The 21,430-nt window shown below is 35.6% G+C and overlaps 1 long non-coding RNA gene across 3 annotated transcripts; it reads right to left on the bottom strand.

Moving 5' to 3' along the window:
- Window positions 1–1,884: 1,884 nt before the first annotated feature.
- On the bottom strand, window positions 1,885–21,205 carry LOC135154222 (uncharacterized). Of its 3 annotated transcripts, none has more exons than XR_010293591.1 (3): window positions 21,183–21,205; window positions 13,391–13,643; window positions 1,885–9,699 (listed from the first exon to the last, which is right to left on the bottom strand). It is a non-coding gene; the product is annotated as an uncharacterized LOC135154222 (long non-coding RNA). The 3 variants fall into 3 exon arrangements; XR_010293590.1 differs by lacking the exon at window positions 21,183–21,205 and adding an exon at window positions 20,637–20,719; XR_010293589.1 differs by lacking the exon at window positions 21,183–21,205 and adding an exon at window positions 14,685–14,817.
- Window positions 21,206–21,430: the final 225 nt, after the last annotated feature.

Below are 21,430 nucleotides of genomic sequence, written 5' to 3'. Positions count from 1 at the left end.
TCTACCACATGGAAGAAAAAAAAATCAAAATCGGTCGACAAATAAAGAAGAAGCATTTTTTGTGAATTTTAAAATGTGTGCATAAATTAACATATTTAATGAGTTTCAAAATTCTGTGTAAAAGTTTTGAATCCCCCTCCTAGTGCTATCATATAAAGCAAACAGAATTGAAATGACGAAGAAGAAGCATTTTGAAATGTGGACGGACGACAGACGCCACGCCACGGCATAAGCTCATCCGGCCTTTCGGGCCGGGTGAGCTAATAAAAATGAAATCAGTAATTATGCATTGAATCAATGATATGGTGATGATGATGGTATTTTATTCAAAATATGTCTGGACAACCGGATGCTAACTTACAAAAAAAAAAGGAGTTCAACTGAAAACAATACTCAGTTTGAGGGTGTATCCCTTTCCCAATACCAAACTTATAGGCTGATGAAAATCTTTTGGATTGTATGACTTTTTTAGGCAATTCACCTAATACCCAAAATCACAAGCAATACAAAATACCAATCATCCAATGATTGTAGGCAGGCCTACATGTAAATGTAATTACTGGTAGTGTATTTTCACACCAAAGACCCTTAAAGGAATGGTCCGGGCTGAAAAAATTTATAATAAATAGAGTAAAATTAACAGCAAAATGCTGAAAATTGTATCAAAATAGGACAACAAATAATGAAGTTATTGAATTTTAAAGTTTATCAATATTTTGTGAAAACAGTTATATGCACATCGTCAAGAATATTCATTGGGTGGGCTGATGATGTCACATCCCCACTTTCCTTTTTTGTTATTACATGAAATCATACATCTGTAAATGACGTGCCTCCATTATGATGAAATAAGTTGTGGCAATAAATAATAATCAGTTGTCAATCCAATTGTTAGTTCATAGTAAAAAAAATTTTAAATAAACCTAATTTCATATAATAAAATACAAAAGAACAAGTGGGGATATGACATCATCAGCACACCTAATGAATATTCACAAAGACATGCCTAGAACTGTTTCACCGGAATAATGCCAATCTTTAAAATTCAAAAACTTTGTATATTTGTTATCTGATTTTGATTGAATTTTTAGCATTTTGCTCCATGAATTTTAGTCTATTATTGAGATATAAATATCTCCAGCCTGGACCATCCCTTTAATACCTTGCAGGTTCTGGGCATCCCCAAAAATGTCTTTGCCCAGCCTAGTGTCACTGTAAATTATCTATCAAGATACCCCAAATTTTGTGGACCATCTTTCAAACCGATATTTACATTGTGACCTTCAAGAGGACTTGATTGAATCACTCTGCTACAATATATAAAACTTGACTAATGTAGGGCCTACATGTATGTGTGTACAGGCCTCCATAATGCAAAATAGGGCCTATCCAAATTCAAACAATTGTCTGAAAATTGTAATTGGTCACAAATTGTATTGCAGGATCGAGATCATTATTAAGGGTACATACAATGACATATTAAAACACAATATATATGCCGATACAGGGTGCAGGCATATCTCTTCTATTCATGCACTATGCCTGCAGTACATCAACGAAAAGAAGAGTGGATCAGCTGCCAATTCCATAACAACATGAAATGAAATCAATACTAGCCAAATATGATCAGCTGATAAAAGTTTACTAAGTCTGTGAAATAGAAATGACACACGTGGAAAAGCCATCAAAAATTCCACACAAGACAGAATGTAAAATTAGTATCAGAAATTGAGAAATGAATAAAGTGTATCTACTCGTTCTACAAAGAGCAGAAAAATATTTCATCATTCATACATAATCAAATAGATCAATCATCAACCTCTGAAACTTGAAAGTTGTCATTGTTTGTTTGCTGTTTTTTATTATTTATTTCTTTTATATTTATCTATCTATCTATCTATCTATCTATCTATCTATCTATCTATTCATTTATTTATTCATTATTTTTTTGGGGGGTGATTCTTTAGATATTCTTAATACAACCACTACTACATGTATACAACATCATGGGTAAAGTACAATACAAAGAATGTGAAAATTTTTATAAGGCCCAATTTAACTTTGCAAGAGTCCAAATGAATAGCTTTATAAGGTTAAACAAAAAAGAGCCCCCATTACATATTTTTTCCCCACAACTGTACATATGAATATAAAAACTGCACGTGAAATACAAATGCAGAAATCATAATTAATCAAGGAAATGCCTGTTTCCTACTACATACAGGTGATAAGATGTACTAATATATTTCACTGATGTTCATGATCTAAACACCTGTGCCTCATGTGCAACACTCATCACATTCCCAGGTTGATTCAACTTTATCGGAAGTTGAATGGTGGTTATTTTTAAACCTTGAGGCACCAACCTAGTTAAATTAAAGTTAAATTAAAGACGTAGGAATCTACACCATGAGAATATTCTACATCAAATAGAAATGCTCAGAAAAAAATCTAAAGAAAAAGGGCTGTAATACATGTTTAGAGCAAATTATTGTTGAAAAAGTACAAAATTACAATTTGCATTCATTTATCTGGAATTTTGAATTCATGAATAGCACAAAATCCAAAATCTGTACATATTTGCAGTATTCCTTGAAAACAACTGGAATGGTCTTAAACTCAACTTTTATTTTAGCCCCCCTACCCCCCAAAAAAAACAAAAATAAAAAGAGAATGCCTCAAGTCAAATTCATTGACCTGTTTGAAGTCACCTTCAGTATACTGTACACATAAAAAAACAAATTAGAGCTTCAAATAAAATGAAAGGAAGCAGTTACTTTTTAATATAAAACAAGGTAAACAAACTTTCTCAGAGGCATTGAAAGGGTACATCCAAAATTCTTTTCCTTTCTTTATCAGCTCTTTTGTTGCAAGATGAATTTTGAATACAAATCTGTGTATTAAAGTCACTTTATACAAATTCATTATCTAGAATCTCCATCCCAATTTTATAGTGTAATAATTAACTACAGGCCCACATTTTACATACTGTACTGTACGTGTAGGCTCTAAATGTGTAGTTTATTCCAGTGAAAGCTCTGTAAAATAAAATATCACAAAACAACCAGCCCATTATTTTTAATTTACTTTTGACTTTTTTCCTTTTTTTTCAAAAGTAGAGAAGTGTACTGACTGTTCTGTCCAAGTTTATTCATTATGAATGGGTGTACATTGTACATGGAGGGGCGATCTTTACAGTACTTTATAATAAATAATGAATTGTCAGAAGGAAACGGACACAACCTCATTGGCCTTGACCCAAATGGACGTCACTGCCTATTTACCATGAAAGGACTGTAGTGGACCATGGCTGTGGTGTGGTAAGTAATCTCCCTGACCGCAAGGAGATGACCTCACCAAGTTCCTTTTTCACATTGACCTACATTTGTACTTAATTGGTCAACACACATTCAGGGATCAAGCCCATATGCAAAGCCCTGAAATTGGTTGGAATTTTCATTCAATTTTTTTTAAAGATGCTAACTTGCTATGGTGACAAATTTAAATGATCTTTAATAAAGGCTGGGAAATCACTTTTCAATGAGCTTTTAAGAAGAGGCCTTTAAAACTACCCAAAATACCTCAAAATACCTCAAAATAAACTCCAAGGTCATTTCATTTTCTGAAAATAACATTACATTCATGAGCATGAATTTATTTTGCAAAGCTACTACAAAATTACATTTTACTGCGCATAGCATTATATTGAACATCTCAAAAAGTAGGATACTATAGGCTACATTCCTGGTAATTCTATTCTACTACAATGTAGGCCACAAGTAAGCTGAAGAAAATTCACATCACATTGATTGTAGCATGCTAGCTAGTATTGGCAGTGCACGATTCATCATTGTTTGCGAAAAATCATTAACTTTCACAATATATACTGTACCGGTACATGTATGTAAAATAACTTCATACAGATCTTTCTCAGATGGGAAACAGCATGGTGGTTGCCTTGGTTCATTTTTAGGCGAAGAATTCTCGTTTGTAATGTCAAAATTCTAATCAAACTTTTATTAGAGGATATCTCCCTAAAATGTCCCCTTTTCAGGGGAGGGGGTAAAAAGATGATAAAAATGAGGACCTTCTCAAGAACAAGGCCCTTACAAGGGGGTGATTTTTTTTTAGGGGGGGGGGGGCGAACCAAGGGACCATTTCATGGAAGTTGTCAGCATCAACAATATTCTCTGACAGTTGCAACTAGCCACAGCCACATCTAGTACTTCTTGACCAGTCATCAATCTCTTGCACTGACAGCTGTGGGTAAACAAATTCTCATGAAACACCCCTTTGGGCCCATTGCATAAAACTTTTGCCAAAAAAAAATTTGGCAAATAAACAAAAACTCTGGCAAAATAAATTATACCATTGAAAATTACACATTAAAAAACTCTGGCAAAAAATTTGCCAGAGTTTTTTATGGCATAAGTTTTATGCAACGGGGCCCCTTGTCTTCTATTCTTTTCAATGAGGCAAAAAACTATTTTGTTTCAGGGCCACTTTTCACAACTTACTGTCTAAATTTGCAACATTGGATATGCTTTAACATCAAGATGGATGGGGATTCCCAGGGCTCCTTTTTTGTTGGTTTCCAGGGCTCTTTTGAGCAATTCAGCCCCCATGTAATTTTTTTTCAATGCTCTGTGGTGCAATTGCAAAAAAGGTATTTTTTTTAAAGTCCACCGCTGCAAAATGTTGATTTGAATAAATAGAGAAAAATCAAACTAGCATAATGCTGAAAATTTCATCAAAATCGGATGTAAAATAAGAAAGTTATGGCATTTTAAAGTTTCACTTATTTTTTCACAAAACAGTGATATGCACAACTCAGTGACATGCAAATGAGTCAGGCGATGATGTCCATCACTCACTATTTCTTTTGTTTTTTATTGTTTGAATTATACAATATTTCATTTTTTACAAATTTGACCATAAGGACCGACTTGACTGAACCATATATATTATTAAACAATCATAATTCCACATGTTCAGGGAGGAATTAATCACTGTTTCACTTGACAATGAGGAGAAAATTAGAATATTTCATATAATAAAATACAAAACAAATAGTGAGTGGATGACGTCATCAGTCTCCTCATTTGCATAATGACCAGGATGTATGTGCATATAAATGTTTTGTGAAATTAAGCGAAACTTTAAAATGTCATAACTTTCGTATTTTACATCCGATTTTGATGAAATTTTCAGCGTTATACTTGTGGGATTTTTCTCTTTTTATTCAAATCAATTTTTGTTGGGGTGGACTTGTCCTTTAAATAAAAGCAGCAAAGTCATGGTACCAGAGCTTGAAACTTAAGAAGGCTACTCACAAAGAAATGTATTTGAAATACACACTTTGTACATGTACATGTATACAATCCTGAGAAGAAAATCACTTTATTGGTCTGAACTCAAACATCAACTCTACTGATCAAACAGCATGAACTCTAAAAGTTTGCTTTAAACTTTTAATATTGTTGACTAACTTGGCAATCAAATATCTTTAACAAAATTTAAGAGCTGTCCAAAGTCAAGGGTTTGTTCACTTTCTTTTAAACCATTACTAATTTGTTCAACTGAGATATAATTTACCCTAATCAGTATATCTACATGTGCTACAATGACCCAATTTTTGAAGGTCAGGTCAAAAGCATCGAGCTCGTCTATACTACGTACTATGGTAATAAGACAACAAAGTGTGCTCTTCTATGCAAAGCACACAGCATACAAGGTGACATTGAAGTGCTATTGTTAAAAAATAGCTTCAGTGTCATGAAATAGCTATTTACACAGAGAAAACCCAACATTAATTTTTTTGATCCACCTTTTAGACTGATGAAATCGAAATGGGTACATAGTGGGAAACCTAATTGTTTCATTGGCAGTATAAACTACACACTGTTCATACTAGTAGTTCATTATACCAGCCCAGTGTATGTACATGTATTGTGTCCTTTAAAATGAAAAAAATGAGATGAATGGCTTTCTAAGATTTGCATCCATGTTCAATTGTTATACAAACAAAGCCCCTTCAGCATGGCCTTTCCACAGAGCAACATAAAGTAGATAAGATTGTTAGATTTTGTTAACTTTGCAAAATAAATTTGTCTTGAGAATTCATCCCTCGCAATTCTGACCCACAAAATATTTCATTATCCTTGAGCAATCACCTCCCCCCCCCCCCTCTCAATATTTTGCAGTATAAGCAACTAAGGCCGTGTTTATGCTTCCACTTTTCATGCCAGAATCAGCGTTTCCAAACGTGATTAGTCCAAAACACGGTTGCATCCATGCTTACTTTCATTTAAACGCTGTTTCAAAACGCCAATCGTAAACTCACAAAAAGGTGCGTTTGTAAACGTCGTTTGACCAGAATCAGGCTTTCTGGGGAAGTATAAACAGAACCACGATCGTAAACGTGTTTAAATTACGTCATTTGGTACATGCTTCCGGTGAGATGAAAATCCGATGAAAATCCGCGGGCAAGTATAGTCGCATTGCTCCATGGTCGCATGTAATACCCAATACCTCCATGGAATTACCTCTCATCTCCCTTGTTTTGCATGTGTAGTACTATTACTAGTATTACTCTTCCAAGTTTGTCATCACGATGAACGTTGAGAGATTTACACCAAAAAAAAAAACCTGGAACATGAGTTTTAATGAGGTGACATCACCAGATGCCCAGTAGCATAAACAAATTTTGTTATTTTGTATACTTAATATTCTTTATTTTTTCTTTAATACTATTATCCTCACCATGGTGGAAATCATATGGCTATATCAAGAGGCTCCATGCAATGACTGAAATATCGGAAATTGTTCGATGTTTATATAACAGTCGACGTCCCTTCCCCATAACAACACTCGGAAAAAAAACTTTCGAAAAAGGGTGTGCCCAATTTGACCTCGCTTTCCTGCTCAACGAAAATTACGATGCGAAGCCAGCTGGAGATCGTGATTTCGTCTCTAAAAAGTTAAGCATAAACAGCACTCCCAGAACCACCTTTACGATCGGCGTTTTGAATCGACGTTTGAAAACGCTGATACTGTCCTCGCAATGGAAGCATCAACACACCCAAAGTCTATTTGGAAGCACATGGAGGAGTAATACATGATGTGATATGTGCTAAACAAAACTGAATATTCTATTGTGAACCCCCTCCTTCGCAACTCCTGGGGAAAAATGAGATTGATCGGTTGAGTCATGCATGAGTAATTAAAGATTGAATTAAAAATGACCATTTTTGAAAGTCACAAGAGTCGTTTTTCAGATTGTGCAAATACAAAGTAGGGCAAAAGTTGTTTTTAGGTGAATTTTATGGTGTTATACTGTTTTGCTATCCATCATTTAGCCACTCCACACACAATTTTGATATCGTATGTTCATGGTTGAGTGAGCACAATATCGCAGGGGCCGCGGAAGCGGGGTTGCGGGGGGGCCCACTTTTTTCCAAAATCATGTACAAAAATGTAAAAATGACCATAGATTGTGATTTGTTGCATGGTCAGCCCCCCCCCCCCACTTTTGGCTCAGCCCCTTCATCACACTTTGAAAACCGTTCCGCGGCCCCTGTATTGTGACGTATCATCATAGGGTTTTTTGGTAGTATCCTCTACAACTTGTTAGGTCATATTAAAATTTGAAAATGTTGGTGGCTCCCCCGATTATAGGCCCCTCCCCCATTTTTAAATTCTGGATCCACCACTGATTTGTCCATAAATTAAACTGATCATGAGAAATTGTTAGGAAAATAATGCATTTATGCAGTATAAAGAGTATTCATTCCTAAGTTTTCGAATGTGCTCGCTCAACCATGAAAATGTTAAGTTCGGTAAGTGTGTGGTGATAGAAATGATGGATGATAAAAACAACAGCAATTATAGTCACATTTGAAACCGAATTTGCCCCCAATATTCACCTTATTACCCTTTAAAATGAGTCTGTGACATTGAAAATACCCATTTTCTCACTTTGATGCGTGCTCACTCATCCGTAAATAAACAAATCGATTTCATTTTTGCACAGAATTCTGCCCATAGGTTGATAAACATTACTGCCAAATGACATTGCTGTAGACAGCCTTGAAAAAAAGTTCCACCATATTGAATAAGGGGTTACTAATTCTTAAACATATGCACCCATAATGTACACAAGTCTATGAGAGAGGAAGTCAAAATTTAACAAATATGAAATAAGGGGTTTGTTTCATGGACGGTTTTTGTTACTTGTGCCAACAGTTATTTCATGAAACTTCGCACATGGCTTCAGGGTAACACTATCCAAAAGGCACGCAAACCAAATAACAATTCGATGCGGCACAGAGTGGGGCCAAGGCCTTGAACTTTCTTCTCATTTGCATAATTTTCGAATATTGTGTGCTCACTGACGCATTAAACATCGGGATTTTCATAAAAATCAAATCAAATGAACCATGCACGGAGGTTTGTGACAGATATCCATAGTTACAAATTGCATTTTTTCCAATAACGTAAAAAAAGAGCTAATCACATTCCACATGTTCATTCAAGCGTGAATGTTTAATTAAACGCCTTTGAATCATTGAAGCATGTTAATTGGTCATGAACATAACGAAAAAGTTGATAAAAGATCAGTTTCAGTTACCAAAATAAAACAATACTTGCCTATGATATTTGAAAATCGTATTTTTTTTTTCAATAAATGTTCATCGAACCGTGAAACGATGAATATTGTTGAAGATACTCTTCATAAAAATAACTGTCATCATATTCTTTCATTTTTATTGATGAAAATGTGTAAAAAATCCAATTATAGCAAATTTGGACTTGTGTTTATTCAACCGTGAAATTTAGCCCAAAAAATTGTATCGTCTTTTAGAAAGTAGCTTTTACAAGCCTTTTGACTATTTTTCATGAGAATGTGGAATCAGTTCCAATAAAATGGAATCAAAGTCATGATTTTTGGCTTGTGACTTTTGGAAAGTGACATTTTTGCCTTCTGACGGTGCTCACTGAAGCATGACGTAAAATACGTCCATAACATTTACTCAGAGGGTAGCTTATAAAATTACCTACACACTCGTGTAAAAATATATCAAAAACTCGCATTGGTTCGGAAATTATTGATGTTTGTTCAAGGGGGGACTTACTTTTTTTGTTGTGTATAGATAAGATTGTTAGTTTTTGTTAACTTTGCAAAATATATTTGTCTTGAGAATTCATCCCTCGCAATTCTGACCCACGAAATATTTCATTATCCTTGAGCAATCACCTCCCCCCCCCTCTCAACATTTTGCAGTATAAGCAACAAAGTCTATTTGGAAGCACATGGAGGAGTAATACATGATGTGATATGTGCTAAACAAAACCGAATATTCTAATGTGAACCCCCCCCCCCCCCCCGTTCACATACATGGAAAAACAAAGACAATGATAGAACAGAGTCAAAACTCAATATGTACAAGTAGACTTCCATGTAGACATTCAAAACACATTGTCAATCTATCTTTAACATAAATTTTATACAAACCTCCATGCTGTTCCCATGAGGATAAGACAGGCATAAAAATCAACATCAGAAACAAGGTATATCCAACCGTTTTGAATCATGCATTTATGTATGTGGATTCATGCTTACCAGGCTTGTATTGTTTCAGATTATGCACATCATTTCCAGCTACAGCAGATCCATTGGTTTTTCCATTTGAGATACCACTTTTGAGCAAAGAGAAATGGAAAGAACAAAAAATAGAAATCATAGGATTATTTCATGAAAGTTGGCTTAATTTCGTCTAAGATGTATGTTTAATAAGATTAGGGTTGCAATAGGGTTTTATTTATGTTAGGTTTAGGGTAGTCTGCAGGCACAGACCCTTGGTTTTCCCATTTTGTATAGTGCATCATTCAGAGTCTGAATTAGTAAGACTAGATTCACTATGTATTGTGGATGGCTCTTCCTCTTCCAAGGTCTTTGGAATCTAGTCTTGACTCTAGACCTGTTATTGGTTGAACTTGAAATGTCAAATTATGGGCGCGTCATGGTCTAGTGGTTATTACTCGTCTTTCAATCTGGGGGGCGTGGTTTTGAGTCCTTGCCATGGCGTGTTTTCCTTCAGCAAGAAATTTTACCCACATTGTGCTGCACTCAACCAGGTGAGGTGAGTGGGTACCTGGTAGGAATTTATTCCTTGACACGCGAACAGCTGCTCTGCTAAAGCCAGGATAATAATGTGGCATTATTGTAGAGCGCTTACAAAATTCTGATAAAGTAAATGTTAAGGCACTATAAAGCAAGTATAATTATTATTATCATTATTATTAATTATTAATAGGAGTCTGTGCCTTCAGACTAGCTTTAGGGTAGGGTATAGAGTTAAGCCCAGGGTTGAAGTTGGTCATTCAATAATTTTGAGCGGAGCAATAGCGGAGCAATTTATTCGCAATACATGTACTTATTTTTAATAATACTTTGTAAATTTACTGTCAGGAATAAATTTTCAAATGAAACCCCCCCCCCCCCTCCAAATATTCAGACGTAAATTACAGTTCCCTGCAGGAAATGTACGATTAGACCCACAGGTTGAGGCATACATTGTCTATCAATAGCAACCTTGTATCATCTGGCATGGTGGCAACTAAACATCAACACTGATGTTTTAGGGGGATGTAACATAATGAGAAAGTGCTTTCATTCAGAAATGAATTTTTGAAACTAAAGATATATGTAAGTATTTACAGCAAAAACACCCACACATCTTTAGGTGATCCTAATACACCCACACAAATGGGTGGTAGAAATACACATTCCAAGAATAACCTCATCATTAATCATTCATGAGGAAGCTTGGCAATTACCATAACATTTACAAATTATGACAAACCAAGACTTCAATTGCTATCTCTCATTGCATTTTCAATGAATTTGTGGAGGCCTACATTGCATGCGTATGGACCAAGTCAGTATTTAAACCTTATTCAATTTGTTTCCCCATGCATAAAAATATAGAAAAGTATGAATGCATGATATCATCACACAGGTCAGATCCTATTCTGGAATATGTAGTACATGTGTACAATGTATCTTTCACTTTCCAATCATTCAAATTGCAGTAACTTGAGAATTTGAGATCCTGCTTTCGTTGTAGTGTGAAGAGCATGTTCCTGGAAGCTTAATAGTAATAGGAAATGGGGTTTTCCCATTGCAATTCTGGTCTCAAGATTTCAAGTGTTTCCTGATTCATCATTAAAGTCATACTACATGTATAGCCTATAGGCCTATACTCTAACATCCAACACATAATATATGGCGAAGTAAAACGTCAATGTTTTTACGAGCCTAACCCCCCCCCAAAAAAAAAAAATGCAATGTTGGACATGTGGGCTAACGTGTATAAACTACAGTGTCAGTCTACACTACCACTACAGAGGCAAAGCAGAGAACAATTATTAGTATTATACAATCTTCTTTTTTCTATTAATGTTCATCTGCAAAGCCAGTAATTCTGCTACTCAAAGCTGGATCCGGGGAAACCTCATACTGTAATGCATCAAATGCATGACCATCCACCCCCATAATTAAAGTTGAATTAAGAAGGGGGTGAGTTTCCATAAATATGGGTTCCACACACAATATATAGTATATATCAGTTGTTCAAACAGATAGCATGTCACAAAAATCCTCTGCCTTCACAAAATTTTGCTTTGAAAGTCTATGAAATTAGCCACCTGTCAGAGCCCGAGAGACGAGTGTACAGAAAAATCACTCTGAGTGTGACGTCACCGGGGGGAATTTAGTATAAGAGGTGTCCGGATATAATACAGAAGTGCTATGCAGAGAGAGAAAGATGATTTTACTTTTTTTTTCAAAGCAACTCAAATCAAACAAATAGGAATCGTATGTACAAATCTTTACTTTCCCTGTATAAAAAACAGTATGAATAACTATCATGAACTCTTAAATCATGATGTAAGATTGCAAACAGGGAGTTATTGAATGATATTTTCACTATTTCTCATTTATTTTATCACGATGTTCCATCAAGTGAGTAGCTGGAAAGTAATTCCGGCGGCTAGCTCAGCTCTGCGCGCGCTGCACGCCTATACAATACACACAACACCCAGGCATTGAGTGTACTGTACAGTAGTGGTCTGGTACCGGTATGTCGACCCGCAGTTCATGACCATGCAGCGATCCCCTGGCGTCTTTTTCTTCTTTCCTTTTGTCTTTGACTCCATTTTTATATCCTCTGGATCATTTCCACTCATTCCACAGAACAATCTTGAATCAAACCTACTATTCTTCTCGGCCTTCCGAGTTGTTTTCTATATTTAATTACGCTAGAGGTCATCGTCACACATACAAACGCAATTCGCAAGTGAGTTGAAGACAGCAAGAAAGGTATGCGGTATAGTTCAGTAGCTCGACAGCTAGCTGAGCGGGCGGCCGGTCGGCACAAAGCAATTCCGCAACCGTGTTTTTTGCAAGAGCCGCGTCACACGTGGATAAATATGTCATAATAACACGTCTGCTACGTTATCGACTGGTGAGAAGATCTCGATCAAATTTCATATTATTCGCCTTGAAATTATTCCTTTAGGGTCTATGGTATCATTCTGAGGGAATTTACATATTAGGAATAATAGTACGGCCATAAATATACTTTTAATCATTTCCTCTTTGCAAGTTCTCCGGCTCGCAGATACAACTTCAACTGCAGTTTATTCCATTATGACTTGTTTTGCCACGGACACAGTCCCGAACGAAAACAAGGCATTAAAATCGTCTAATCGCTACAAATCGCTACAAAGAAGAACAGTTTTAACAATGTAGGGATATATTATTGACTATATGTCTTTGAATAATTATTACTTCCTTTCAGTATCGTTCACATAAAATCAATAGCGATAAAATGAAGTTTTGACACAAAAGTAAATATGAAGGCGTACGTGCATAGTACACAAAACGGCACTGCCTTGTTTACTACACCGGGGCCGAATACCCCCCGGTGACGTCACAGTCAAAGAACACCCGTCTCGGTAGGCATTGCAGGAGCGAACTCGGGGAAAATGGGTAGGGATAAATCGTTCAAATTCACTATTTTGAAAAAAGAAAATGGGGGGTCGAATCACCTCTTAGTGTTTGGGGGGTTGTAAGGTTGCTATTAATGTAAATATCTCAATATTTGGAATCGTCTTCTTAATTCAACTTTAATGAGAAATTGATCAATACAATGAGTTACTGGAATTATGGAAATAATGGCCAAAATGAAATAGAAAAAATGAATGTTTCAGATTAATACACACCAAAAAAATGAAATAAAGGGAAAAGAATAAAAAATAAAATCATAATGAATGAATAAATCCTCAACAAAAACCCCTGGTTCATGACATGGATTATAAAACTTACTTTGTATGAGGAGGAGGTGATGCTACCGAATCACTCGGTAACGTTGTGTCTATCGATGTGATCGTGGTATTTATAGTATCCTCTGGATCATATGGTGAGTCGGGTGACTTTTCTCCCACTTTGACTTCTGGTACATCCACTTCTGCTGTTTCCGCCATCATAATAATCTTGTGCTTCTCTATGAATTCAGAAGTTCTTGAGGATTTGTATTAGATGTAGATGTAGAACTGTCAATCAGGTAGTATCACACAATCTGTGAAGGAGATATGATAAATACATAGGGTTATATTCAGGTAACATATTAAATAGAAAGAATAATAAGAACCCAAACAAAATCAGTATGTACCATTACTTCTGTAGCACACTGAGGACACAAATGGTGAGCACTTCAGGCACTACACTATCTTCAATCCATGTATTTGATGCATGTTATTTGCAAACATTATTTTAAAATTCAACAAATAAAACAAAACATCTGACATGTCTGATGATTTGAACTGTGTAATTATTCAGCAATGGTATGTAATTCACCATTTAGCTCCTTATTTTTGTCCATAACTCCATTTTGTTGCAAATCAGTGGAATTGCAAAAGGTTTTGGTGAATTTAAAAACTCATGACATGACACAAAATCATTTTTCATGGATACCAACAAGTTGAGTGATTCGGTAGCATCACCTGCTCCTCATACAAAGTGAGTTTTATTAAAAACAATTCATTCCCTTGAACCGATGAACATGCAGTCCTACAAGCATCGTTGGATTAAAGTAAAGTACATCAACAAGAGCTAGAAATAAATGCATGGACTGGTACATGTAGATACAATGAAAATGTTATCTGCATTGATCTGATGGAGGCGTAGTTATTGAACACAACAACAAAGACAAAGAAAATGAAGGAAAACAGAAAAAAATAAATCTTGAAATATGTTGCCATGTTTCAGGGCCGGGATTCGACATCCCCTGCCCTTTGTTCGACAATGCGCATTGCACGTTCAAAAGTCAATGCGGGCAAGAGCCGCTGAATTGCGCCACACTCCATATGATGTGCAACCTGGAACTTGTGGAAGTTGCAGCGGTCATTCGCTCACAATTTATTGAGATGGAATTTGAAAATGAACAAATTAAAATTAGACAAATACATTTAACAAACATTGGTGCAAATTTCAATTTTGTGACAAGAAATTTTAGAACAAAAAATATTGCAGAAAAGTTTAACATGTCGAATCTTAGGCAAATATACTATAAAAAAAGTCAGTTCTCATAAAAGTTGAAACAAAAATAATTTCAACAAACCTGATTCAAAATTATATGCCAAAGCAATCAATCTAATATTATAATATCCTTTCAGAAGTAAGAAAAACTTGGAATTCAACAGTTGCAGCATGCAGTCTTTTGCAGTCTAATAGTGTACAGAGTTCCAACCGGCATGGGATGATCCAGATTGCAAGACACGTGTACCATATAAATACTACACATATCAGGCCAGAATGACCTCATCACTCATCCATATTCATGAGCCATACATGTACACTGCATCCTTCAAGAGTAAGTTAGCATAACAAAGCGCACACACAAACACAGAGCAATGAATGGAATACACAACTGACTTTGCCTTCCAGACCTACATGTAGATGTATTGCAATATTCCTCATCAGGTTCAGTATTTCAGTTCAAAGGAATTTTTACCCAGTTTACAAAACCATTTCTAAATCCTAATAAAGTATCAATTAATTTTAGAGAATTCAAGAATTTCTTTTACATTTCAATTCATCATTTTTGTACATAAGAGAAACTCAGAATAGGGGTCATAAAAAAGACTGAAACGTGAAGACTACACTACACCAACTTGACAAGCAAACCAAGGTGAACAAACTTTCTGAATCATAATACTAGTACATGTACATACTGTTTGGAGTTAAGTGAGTGGGCATACATGTATTTGCATCATGATCACTCACTTCAGGATAATGACATTGATGATAAATACCATTGGAATGTAATTAAAACTCAAATAAATAAAATGAATTCTGAATTGGTCATGGGAGGAAACTGAAAAAAAATAAAAAAATTCTTAAACATCTATATGCAGTGGCGGACCGTGACCCGGAGGAGACAAAGCATTGGGGGGGGGGGGCGCAGCATTGTTCACAAACAATTCAGTGCCCCTCCAATGCTTTGTCTCCTCCGGGTCACAGTGCGCTACTGTCTATATGTGTAGCTTTACTAATTTCAATTTGCCCCCCCCCCCCCCCCCCCCCGATCTGCAGTGCATTGCATACATGTATAGGCCTAAATCCCACTTGTGTGTTTTACACAAACAATTGTATACCAGTAGTCCTTTATCTACATGTACAACATATGAAAATTAATTTATTCACTATTTTAAGACTAAGAATAAGGCCCTAATTGCTTGTTAATTCAGTATGTCTATGGACATGAAAATAATATAGGGCCCAATACAGAAATAACTAGACAAGGAAATCATACTTAATCACACTAAATTTGTACAATACATGTAATAGCCTACATCACATTTTACATACATGTAAGCCTCCATCTCACTTCATTCAAGGAGCTTCAAATTTACATCGGCTTACAAAGTAGAACGTATTAAAATGTAGATGACACCATGGTTGCTTATTATTATTTCTCTTGTACTTGCCCACATCCAATGTTCTATTTTTGAACATCCGCTTTCTTTCCAACGCATCTCTTCCATAGTACAGTACATGTACATTTTATTACCATTAGGCATCGGCTCTCTGCATTCTCTTTCTCATTATGGTTTCCTTTCACACCCTAATAAAATGTTACTCACTGTTCATCTATTTCTGTCGGTCTCTTGAAATATACATGTAGGAATACATTGTAGGACCCTTCCAACTATTTTATTGACAGCTCCATGGCAACTATTACTATTTATAACAATTCCTTGTTCTTAATCTGATGTATTTTTGTCTTTCTCTGATTCTTCCACATTACTGTGTACATCCCTCTCTCTATCTCTCTCTCTTTCTCTCAATCTCTCAAGAGATATTTTCATGCGTCACATGTACCGGTAGGGTTTCTACGTGTGAAGACATCCTTCATGATAACCGGCTAGATGATAGCAATCGATACATGAATAATCTGCTCTTTTCCCTTCCCATGTTCTAGTGCTTGGTTGCTTTGTGTATTGCCCAAGCATAGCAAATAAAATAAAATAAAATTGAACTTGGAAGAAAAAGGATTTATTCAATTCAATGGATTTGACTTTCCAGAATGTTTAAAGGTCATAAATATATTTACAATGTTAAAGGAGAATGAAACCTTTGGAACAAGATAGCTTGTGTGAAAACAGAAAATCAAAGAAACAGATCAACAAAAGTTTGAGAAAAATCGGACAAATAATAAGAAAGTTGTGAGCATTTGAATATTGCGATCACTAATGCTATGGAGATCCTCAAATTGGAAATGCAACAAAGAAAAAAAAAAAAAACTCTCCCCATTACTTTAGTGTATACCGTATTTCACTTAAATTGCCTAGTTTTATATCACATCTATCAGTAGATCAAGTGTTTTTTCTATAGGAGGGCATGTATTACAGATTTTTAAAGAATACATCATGGATAAAGAGTTTGTATCACGACAAGAAAAAGCAGAGAGACATTTTGAGGGTATTTTATAGTCTATCAAAGGGAAAGTTGTTCACATGTGACATCACACATCCTTGTCGCATTGCCAATGGGAGGATCTCCATAGCATTAGTGATTGCAATATTCAAATGCTCATAACTGTCTCATTATTTGTCTGATTTTTCTCAAACTTTCTTTGTTCTTATTCTTTTATTTTTCTGTTTCGACACAAGCATACTTATTCCAAAGGTTTCATTCCCCTTTAATGACCTACAGGAAATGTTGTCAAAAGATTGAGAAAACATATTGCGTACCATACATTGTAGCTCAGAATATCTGAACAATTCTGTGAATAAAAAAAAATCTTTATCGAATTTACAATGTACTTCACAAAGGAGTACAGCTGTCTTTCTTAAAATACCGGTATATGCTGAACTTTGATAATAAAATTACCTGTACCCATTGTCGATTGAAAGTGGTGATGCCAGTAATCAATATACATGTACATGTATGTACAAGCATAGACATTCCAAAATAAACTTCAAACTGTATCTGAACAGCTCCATGGGATCTCTAAATTAGCAACCCTGGCACAGACAAATCAGAAACAAGTGGAACGCCTCTGGCAGTCTCGCCTGAATTACGCGATTCCATATAGCAGCAGTGCTGACTCTGAAAACAGCTATTAAATAATTATTCACAAAAGAATACTATGTCCATTGACCCAACATGACCTTTGACCATAATCATGTGACCTAAGACATGTGCAAAACAATCATTCATACTTGATTACCCTTATGTCTATGTTTCATGAACTACATGTGTAGATCCATACACTTTCTATTAAAGTTATGATGCAAATTCAACAAATACCCCAAACATGACCAAAGTTCATTGACCCTAAATGACCTTTGATTTTGGTCATGTGACCAGAAACAAGCACAAGATATTCAGGGATACTTGGTTAATCTTATGTCCCAAGTTTCATGAACTAGATCTATAAACTTTAAAGTTATGATAATACCACCAATACCCCCAACATGGTCAAAGTTCGTTGACCCTAAGTGACCTTTGACCTTGGTCATGTGACCTGAAACTCAGGCAGAATCCTCAGTGATACACTATCACCCTTATGTCCACGTTTCATGAACTAGGTCCATATACTTATGATGACATTTCAAAAACTTAACCTTGGTTAAGATTTCGATATTGATTCCCCCAACATGGTCTAAGTTCATTGACCCTAAATGACCTGGTCATTTTGCCTTTGACCTTGGTCATGTGACCTGAAACTCAGGCAGGATCCTCAGTGATACACTATCACCCTTATGTTCAAGTTTCATGAACTAGTTCCATAATCTTTCTAAGTTATGATGACATTTCAAAACTTTAACCTTGGTTAAGATTTCAATGTTGCCGCCGCCGCCATCGGAAAAGCGGCGCCTATAGTCTCGCTCTGCAATGCAGGCGAGACAAAAATTGCACTACAATAAACTGCCAAGTAAAATTTAAATTTCATAATGCTATTTGAGATTGGAAATGAAAATGCACATGATCATAACACTATTATGCAATCTGCAAACTATAAGCAATATTTCCAAATATAACCAAAAGAATTGACAGTCTTGGATGATTTCATATTTATGAAAATGAAATCATAACTCCAAATTTTTCCTATTCAATGTCTATTATGTAAACAAAACAAGTGATGAAATGACATGCCAGTTAGTATGTCATGACGTGATATCTGGCAAGCAGAATAAAAGAACTGTCTATTCACGTCATACTCTTGTCGGCTATCTTTGCCTCTGGAATGTCCATGGTCATAATTATATGAGAGGAGGATAGCGTCATCTAAAATGTAAAGGGGGAATGCCCTACATGTAGGCATAACTTGGCAATTGTACACAAAATAAGTGCACTGTTCAGTTTACCGGTATACTGTAGCTGTAAATTCATTGACTGTACAATTGTTCATAGAAGAAAGCATCTTGCATATTTATATACATTTATTAATCTTCAGGGTTGGAGATACTTTCCATTTTTACTTCAAAAATAGGTTAATCTGATTTTTAAAAAGATTTTTTACAGTTTTAATTTGAATCATGTTTTTTTTATTTTGTTTTCAGAATGTGTCATGAAATGATGAAAATAAAATTGATAACAAAGAAAAATATTTTAATAAGAAAGGCTATTCACATCTGTATTACATGTACATGGAAATAATAAATTCACATAAAACCTAATACACAACAAGCACACATTTAAGAAATAGCACTTCAGGTGCTTCTTTATTGGGGGTGTTTATATTTTCACAAATTACTTTTTGGTCCCTTGTAAAAGCATCTTAAACCAATTTTTTTATACTCAAATTATTGATCCTACGAGTACATGTATGCATTATTACTTATGTAACAACCCAGTTTAGAGACTGATTGAGCCTACAGGTGTAATTCATCAATTTCTAATTTCCCATAGTTTTACAGATTACAACTAAAAAACCAGACCATCAATATCATACATGTACATGTATGTATGTATGTGACATACGCCATCATAGTCATAAGGGCAGAAGATAAAAGGAACTTTCCACATATGTTTTTTGCAGTTTCAAACTTAATGAAAGTTCAAGACTCAAGAGAATACATGTTGTCTACTGTATGGTGTAGGCCCTAGTACATCAGCCCCCAATTCCTGAGAAGGCCCCTATCCTGTACTAGGCCTGATTACACATAGGTCATCTGTTGACTTTCAGTTGACTTTCACCTTTCTACTGCTACTAGTACATTTGTATATATACAAATATATTTAAACAGGTCAGCAAATTAAAGAGCAGTAAAATTCACTGGGCAAAATAAATTCAGCATACTGCTGGCTAGTATTTTTTTTTTTTTTAATAAATGCTGGTCTACCATCACTATATTTGTGGGCAAACACAAACCCTGTATGAGCCATTATAAAGAAACAAAATACCAAATGATACATGCAGACCTGTCACAAGATTATGTCAAAACCTCATGACTGCACTATAGGCAAACATTTTCTCTAAAACAAAGTCATAATTAGAGATTAAGATCTTGCCATTAACAGTGCAGAAATAATAACTAAATTTTTCCTTCCACTTACAATGAAAATAAAAAACAAAAATGAATTTAATACCAATGACATGCCAACCTTCTACAACCAACAAACAGTATTCTTAGAAGGAAAAAAAAAGGTATTTTTAAAATTTTGTCTCAACGTAACCATCGCCAGCCTGTTGTAGTGATATCGGTAAAAAAAACCCAGGTGAAATGACTCTACTTGAAAACTTGATAATTCACCATTTTAATCATGTGCTCGGAGGCAAGAATTTACTTGTTCTTTTCATGCAACAAGTTACTGGCCCGACAGTGATTTTTACCGGTCTGGGACTGTCAGACCAGCGCAAATGTCGCGCGCTGTGTATGATACATACTCCATGATCGGAAATTGAATAAAAAGTAACAAATCATACAAAACAAGAAGTATTGGCATATTCATAGCAAATAAGAGGAACAAATACTCTAAAAAAAGGGACGGTTGGCATTTCTGCTTTATGTATATGGAGCCAACTTCTATAAAAAAAAAACAAATTAAAGTTAAAATTCACCTGTGAAAATACACCTGTATCTTAGTAGGCATGCATATGTAGTTTTTCTATACAAGAAGCCACAAGATGAACGCATTCAGGGTATTGTCCAAATTTACATACACTGCATACATGTACATGTACTACCAAGTTTTTTATAACAAGGTCGACAAGAAAGTCATGTCCCCAATTCTTTGGGGGCTAACATCTCAAAGACTCAAAATCAATCATATTGATTTAGAGAACAATAGGCATACATCCCCAGGCAGAGGCCATACAAAGGATTTACCTGTACAATGGATATCTCTATTTTGTACACACTTCTTCATCTTTTAATCATTGAGAGTGTGAGGGGACATGGTTATTGGTTACATTCAAATAATGCAGATCAGCTGTTTACAATCAATAAAATGCTGGCTTGAAATTTAAATGTTATGTCCAGGGCAAGTATAATTCACAATTATTGACCCTTTAATACCAAGCTTTTAACTTCAGACAGGCTCTTAACCTTTCTCACACATGTACAGTGCCTCAAAGCTAAATAGAGCCCCTCCCCCCCCCACTCACATATATTGGTGGTACGGAGAAGTGCCGCTTCGATGACCCCCTTTCTCAGACCTCATTTTCAATTCTCTAGATACTCCAAATGACAAAAATTCCATTCAGGAGCCGCCCCGCTCGCAAGACCCCCGTTAAGAAACGTCTCAGTTCCCTTGCCCTGCCAAAATTGTCCAGCACGAGCACTGTATGCGAGAACTGCACACACGGCTTCACAACTCCCTCCGCTAGCAGCTCCATGCACCGCTAGCGTACAC

Source organism: Lytechinus pictus, chromosome 5, assembly GCF_037042905.1.
Source record: "Lytechinus pictus isolate F3 Inbred chromosome 5, Lp3.0, whole genome shotgun sequence".
In the NCBI taxonomy this organism is placed as follows: domain Eukaryota; kingdom Metazoa; phylum Echinodermata; class Echinoidea; order Temnopleuroida; family Toxopneustidae; genus Lytechinus; species Lytechinus pictus.
Note: the sequence above shows the minus strand (reverse complement) of the source record. Positions and strands in the feature narration are given on the sequence as shown.